Below are 7,154 nucleotides of genomic sequence, written 5' to 3'. Positions count from 1 at the left end.
CCCCCCCCCCCTCCCCCACGCGTCGATGTCAGTCGCGAATTGTGTATGTTCCAACAGCCGTCGACAACACTAAATCATAGGCGGTTTAAGTACTCCCGTAAACAAGCGCTATAAAGAACCGCGCGCGCAAAGGAGAGACGCGAACGTACAGGAAGGACGAGGAGAGCTTTTTTTTCAGGATCTGCAGCAGTCGTAAATTCGCTCGGGCTCGTGTTTGAAATAATATTAATGCTCGAATGCGTGCCCGTTCGGTCTCGCCGCAGCGCGTGCCGAGTTCTCCGCTCTGCGGAAAGCCCGCATGAAGCTCGCATAACCCGTGCGACAACAGCTTTTTACGACGTCGCGTCGACTGCCCACGTCACGTATTGACGCGACGTCGCGATTAATGATTTCCTCGCGAAACGGACGCGCGGACGTTAACGCGTCGTGCTGTCGCGGCGTGGCTGATGACAGAGAACGGAAAGCGGAAGCGGGCCCGTGCACTCGATGAATTAATCTTTCGTTCGCGGAGCTATTTTCGGAATTAAAAAAAAAGAGACAGAGAGGGAGAAGAGAAGAAAAAAACAAAGATAGCCGCATAATGCTAAAGCCGACATTCGGAGTCGTTTGTTTCGCGAGAATTGCTGTTATTCTTTTAAATAAATTGAGTCGCAACGTTTAATTTACGTCGCTTCCACGATGAAAGGTTCACTCGAAAAAGCCGTTCTTATTTAGATTTCACCTCGAGTTCGTCCGTTATGCATTTCAAGTACGTCCGTACTCTCTCTCTCTCTCTCTCTCTCCCCTCTCTCTCACCGTTTCTCTTTTCCTTTCAGTGTACGGAGAAATGATCCTGTGTTTACCTCTGTATTTCTAATTTTCAAAGAAGACGATTCTCACGTAGACCCTTCGCGATTTCGCTCGCACAGCTCCGACGAAATTAAGAAAATTCATATCTTCAGACGCGTTTAAAAATTCAGAGAGCGAGAAATATTAAAAACAAGTAATATTTTTAATGTGTACAGACAGTGGCTCTCGCGAGGCAAAGAGCGACAAGTTACGACCCATTTTTTTTTGTCGCCGGCAGGAAACATCCTCTCTTGGCATTTTCGCCATTAAGAGAGCGGCGGAAAAGCGACGAAGAAAAGGAGAAATAAAAAGAAAAATACGACACCTCGAGCTATATATCTCCTCTCTCCTCGCGGAACAACCGTTTCGCTCGAGTTTCCAATTGCACTTAGAATTCGATTTCGCTCGCGCTGCGATTTCGCGCCGAAAAATTCGCGAGATGTAAATCAACCTTGAGTCGATCCATAGATCCGCGAAAACTATTAACGCCGGCGGCCATTGAGCCGGAGGAAACGTGTCGCCTTCTCTTCTTTCGAACTGCTCGCAGTTTCGGTTTCTCACAGGCTCGGATTTGCCAGGTTGACTCGGGTCAGATCGATGGGGTCGGAGCGCCGTGCCCTTTTGATCTACCCGATGCATTTGAGAAGACGCTCGGCATCCACCGTCCTGTTAACGGACGATGCAATAACGGCCGAACACGTGGGTGAACTCTGTATTCGCGTGCGCACGCGTGCATACGCACATGACTGCATCATTACACGCATTTGAGGTAATTACGTTGGCAATATGCATTAATATACACGCGCGAACGCAGTATTGAAGCGCCTGCGTGGCGCAAAATTAGTGTCTGTTGAGCGCAACCTTGCTTTTTGTCCGCCAATTATACTCGAGATAACGATTTGTCTCAATCGAATCTGCTTTAAGGGGACGTCGAGGTGCTGTGAGAAATCGAAAACTGTAGATAAGAAAGAAGCAGTGCATTGTACCTGTAGGCAGTTATATTAAAATTGTTTTATTAATTGTATCTCATTAACAATTTGCTTGTTTTCTTGTTTCATTTATTTATATAGTTTCTATTTTGATATAGTACAAATTCATTTTGGGATAGCTCTCCTTTCAAGTCATGTAAAATATCAATCATATATAATAATATATATATTATTGATGTCAATAATAAAAATAAATAATATATCACTTTTTCCACAATTGAAGTTTATTGGCTACAAAAGACAAGTTTTCAGAATATTTTATTTACAAATGATCGATCACAAGTTTCACTTTGTGGACATAATTTTCGACATATTCTGCAAGAGTTCTGAGCATACGTTTTCTCGCTCTTCTGACATCATTAATGAAGATAGTCGCGGCAAAGGCACAGAAGCCTTGAACGGCGTCGTTATCGCGGAGATATTAGCGACACGAGCGATGTTTGTCGTGCGAGAAATGTCCATTGTCCAAATAATGGCTGTAATCGTATCTTCCTCGTAAGTACTCATTTCGCTGAAAATTTAACGAAGAAGCCCGGCCACGCGAATGATGCCACCGCGACATTTGTCCGTACGGCGCGCCGCGCAATCGTGAATTATTAATCTCGACTGTGAATTCTACTTGCACGGAATGTACGATCCGGGTGTGTCTGAATTGAACATCGACGTCAATATTCATATCCATGTCGCGCGAGAGTACACAGAGAGATCGTACGTAACTATGAAAGCTCCGTGTGTAATTCACGTAATATAACATCTGGAAGCTTCGGGATATAGCGCGCGTTTCCGCGGGTTTAATAATAATTCCTTTAATATATTTCGTCTGTATGCACGCGAGTCGCGCGCGCTCGCGCGAGTTAGGAGCAGTTTTGCGTTTGTTCGCGCAGATCGGCGGTATCGACTTTTAATTCGGCGAATTTCCATCTGTGCCCAGCTACGCGGATTAATTTGTTCTCGCGATCGTTATCCGCGATTAGTCGCTTCCACGTCCGTAGCATTTTTAATGAAACCCGTCGAATCGCGCGTAGTTTCCGAATAATTGATCGGGGAACATTCAGACCGCCGGTCCGGACGGCGCTCGAAAGTATCCGACAGTGCTTAGTTAGCGTGTCGTTATCACGCCGTTTCGCCCGTTGTTATTTACAGAAGCGGCTCTTTGCATAATGCACGCAGACGCGTTGGCCGAGTTAGCCGAGGAACCCTCCAGCCCGGCTAGGCGGCCGATACCAGACGTCGACGTGGATTCCGCTGTCCGCGCTCGCTCGCGATTATCGCCGGCAAACAGCGTGTAATATTTAAGTTCAACGTACCGAAAGTAAGCGTTACACCGCCGCTTGTGCTTGGCCATTGGCGCGTCCGCGAGAGAATTGCAAATGCGAGCGCAGATTAGTTTCCGTTTTGCCTTTGTGCCGTCACCGCTGCGCTGTCGGCACAACGCCCGTGGACAAACAATAAGCCGCGGTGTCTGCCACGGCGACGGGCGTAATGACTACCGCCGTTTTGCGTCACTCAACTGCAACAAGGGAAATATCTTATAAAAGCGCATGCACAGATTAATGGCATAATTAAGTAGTGAGTCGGCAATTGAGTCGGCATTTGTTAAGCTCAATGTTTCATTGTATTCCATTGCTCTATACGCAAGGCGTGTATAGTCCACGTGCGTTTGCTTGGCGCGAGAGACATTGCACCTTGCGTGTGCACGGCGCTCCAGTTTGAATTCAAGCGCTCGTTCGCGATCGCAATTAGCAGGGGGAAATTGAATAACGCGAGAGCGAGCGCAAATAGCGCTGCCGCGAAGGAAATTCTTGTCGCGACTCGCCCGTGATTTCAAATTGCCGCCGCGTCTCGTCCGAGGTGCAACGATCCCTTCTCCACTTTTACACAGACCACACTCTCGTTTCGCTATCACGAAGATTCCATTCTTATGTTGAGTGTTCGTCGCACGATCGCTGCTCTGACTCAAGGTTTTAGTTTCTCCTATATTGATTCTGGAAATTTCTTAAACTTGTAGAACCAATGGGAAAGATCTCGAGATCAAAGTGGAGTGGATTTTTCAGGACTGATGTCAAAGCAACTTTTGACTCGTCTTGATTTTCCAATGATTCTCCAAGTTTTACGAAATTTATGGATTTGATATAAAACTGAAACTTTTTTTGACTCGAATATATGAAGAGATTTTCTAGCAAAAATGTTCGAAAAATATTTTGTAATTAGGGAATAGATCGAGACATTTTACACATACACATTAACCTTTCATTTCATATAGCGAGAGAAAAAATATTTAAAAAATAACAAGCACTTGATGGATATTAATAATGTATTTACTTGCATCAACATACATATTTTTATATATAACAAGTTTTCTTCAAGTGGCGAAACGCGTGTTATTTTGTAAAACTTTGTCGTTACTTATCACGAAAGAAATTTTTTATAGACAAAAGAATTTAGATTCAAGCAAATATGTTATCAGTACACATAGAATAAATATTCGTTATTTTTCAGACATTTTTTCCTCTCAGTGTATGCGCTGTTTATCTTTCGAGAACTAGGATGTTATTAAAAATTTTTTACGTCTCCTGCGAGATTTATTATGTTGCTTTGCGAGGTGGACCTTACAGTCTATTTTTGCTACTAGAAATATAGTAAAATTGACGAGAATTTATATGAAAAAGAGACTCTAATATATTCTCTCCATGTAGATTCATCAATTCCCGGATTAATTTCCCAACGCGCGCGCCGTATATTTGTGTGTGCGCTCACACACGCGTGCACCTGCGTAACGCGACCCGCGAAGTCTGCTTTGTCATCGGAATTTAATACATGTCGCTAGTTGGATACGTATAACGCGTACGTTTCGACATATCCGATGAATAGATTTCGCCGTCGTTATCGTCGGTCGTTTTCATACATATTCGGCATACCGTACGGCCACCTAGCCGTAATTACGCGGATGTTCGCGACCTCATTATGACAATATACCCATGTCGCTTGTCAGCCGTTCAAAGCAACGCGACGGAGGCAGCGGGGGCGTGCACGCGCGCCTCCCGAAAATAATTAAGTCGAAGCTCCGAAATAATGTTTCGCCCGTGGCACATGAATATTCTATGTTTTCCCATTTCGGAGTGGAACACACGTTGCCGCTCGCACGTACATAAGCGGCCCAGGGGCGATGCGCGTTTTCTCGCTGAGCACACGGTTTTTCTCCACCGCGTAGGGCCAGGTCGACTGGATTTATGTATATGCGCGGCGTTCGCACTGAAAGTCGCGCGTATTTCGGCATCTTAATTATGAAATCTCGGTCCCCGCGGCGTTTCAGCCCCGAAGCGTCTCACAGCGTAAGCGGATGAGGGATCGTCCTGCTTCTGTTAAACGTCGAACAGAAAAATTCTCCGAAGGCGCCTTGGTCCAGCGGGATTCTCTAGTCGCGACTTCTCACCTTAAAGAGGAAGCATAGCAAGAGGTATTTTTGGAAAAACGAAAATTTCCTGGAAGAAAATTGTCTGAACGAAATCCTCTTACCGTGTATATACTTTTTCTTCTCGAAAAAGAAGCGTAGATAGGTAGCGCAGATTTTTAGGAAGATGGAAATTATCAGAACGAAATTATCCAAAAAATCCTCTTACGCAATCACAAACGGAGAAAACACTAAGGATATCACTTGCCTAAATATAATTGCCATAACTAAATATTAACGTTATTTTTCGCCCATGCATACAAGATGGTTGTAGTACTTTGGAAGTGATATATTAACCTTTTTTATTGTCTATTCATATGTATTCGAATCGTATGCAACTAAACTAAACTCTGTGGATCTCTCGATTATAGTATTTATTCTGTAGACCACAACAGAGAAGCAGTTTTCTTTAGTTGAGGCAATCCACACAATATAACGTCTAAAATCAGGAGGTAAGACGTCTTAAATACGTCTCGGAGACGTCTTATATTCCGACGTCTGTGAGATATCTTTAAGACGCTTTATGTCCCGATTTTAGACGTTGCGTTGTGCAGGAACTATGTATATATGAGGATATACTAACTGAACATTATATATTATAAGAACTATGACTGTAAGAATTGTATAGATGGATATATAATAACAGCTGCTTTGATATATAATAACAGCATTCTATATCTATTTCATTTGAAATCACTTAAATTTTTCTCTTTAACCAAAGAATATGTGAATAGAGCAGTTTTCTCTGTGCAAAAATAATTTCTTTTTTTTCAAAAAATAAGCTTAGATATTTTCCGCAACACGGAGATTCGGCCTGGAAATAATCGATACATTTTTTACGCGACTCACATGCTCGTGCGAAACTATCCGTGATAATTTTCTTACAAGCGCAATTACTTCCTAGCAACCTGTCGCTCTTAGTCTCTTTTTCTTTCACCTCTCTCTCACTCTCATTCTCTTTCTCTCTCTACGGCACTATGTACAGAGAAAAAAGGAAGTAGCGAGCGTATTCGCGATTCCTGGAAGCTGCCCGCGAATATTCATGACGCAGCGGCGTAATCCCGGGAGCGTGAGAGCTCGGGCTGTATCCTCGAAGACCGAACGTACTATGCATATTCCGTAGACGTTACGGTATTAGAGTGGGAGTTACGTTTACGCGAAGGGCGCGAACGTGTTTATCCACTTGTCCGGTGCGAGGCGACATTTTCCGCGGAAACAGGCAGGATCCTCGGTGTCCGAGCCGAGGCGGGCGACTTAGCCTGCGACATTAAAGAGCGTAAAATGAGATCGAAGGATCAAGGGTGTCGGCCATTGTCGCACGGCTACACGACGAGATTCCCGGAGGAGTCTCCGCACGAGGAGCACGTACCGGTGTTGCTAATAAAGGTCATGACGCTCGTGCTCCTCCATCCGGAAGGCGCTTTCACAAGGGCTGCGTAAAAATGGCGGCGGATGAAATCACAATTGCTTAATGAATTGTCGTGGGGGAGTGTATACGGCGGAATTGGGGTCGGTCGGCGACGCGTAACTGCGCTCGCGTTAGCTCGTTACCCCTTTCTGCCCTTCCCCCGCCGTTCCTACGAACTCGCTCCGCTCGACGAGGGGGACGAGCTCGTGGAGCGGCAAGTAGTTAAGACGAGCGAGCGAGAGACTATTGCGCTCTGAATCGCCTCGGAATTTGCATACATAGCGCGACGCGGGGAACGGCCGATGCAGGACGGGGATAAGTGGCTGTCTTTGAGCGCAGCTCAAGCCTTTGGATTATTCAATTAATGAATTCATTGAACTAGGGTGGCACTCTCTGTCTCTGTCTCTGTCTCTGTCTCTCTGTCTCTCTCTGTCTCTCTCTGTCTCTCTCTCTCTCTCTCTCTCTCTCTCTCTCTCTC

Source organism: Odontomachus brunneus, unplaced genomic scaffold, assembly GCF_010583005.1.
Source record: "Odontomachus brunneus isolate Ranch 3 - 2012 unplaced genomic scaffold, Obru_v1 Obru_scaffold_020, whole genome shotgun sequence".
Classification (NCBI taxonomy): Eukaryota; Metazoa; Arthropoda; class Insecta; order Hymenoptera; family Formicidae; genus Odontomachus; species Odontomachus brunneus.
The sequence above is the reverse complement of the archived record's forward strand: the minus strand, read 5'-3'. Positions refer to the sequence as shown.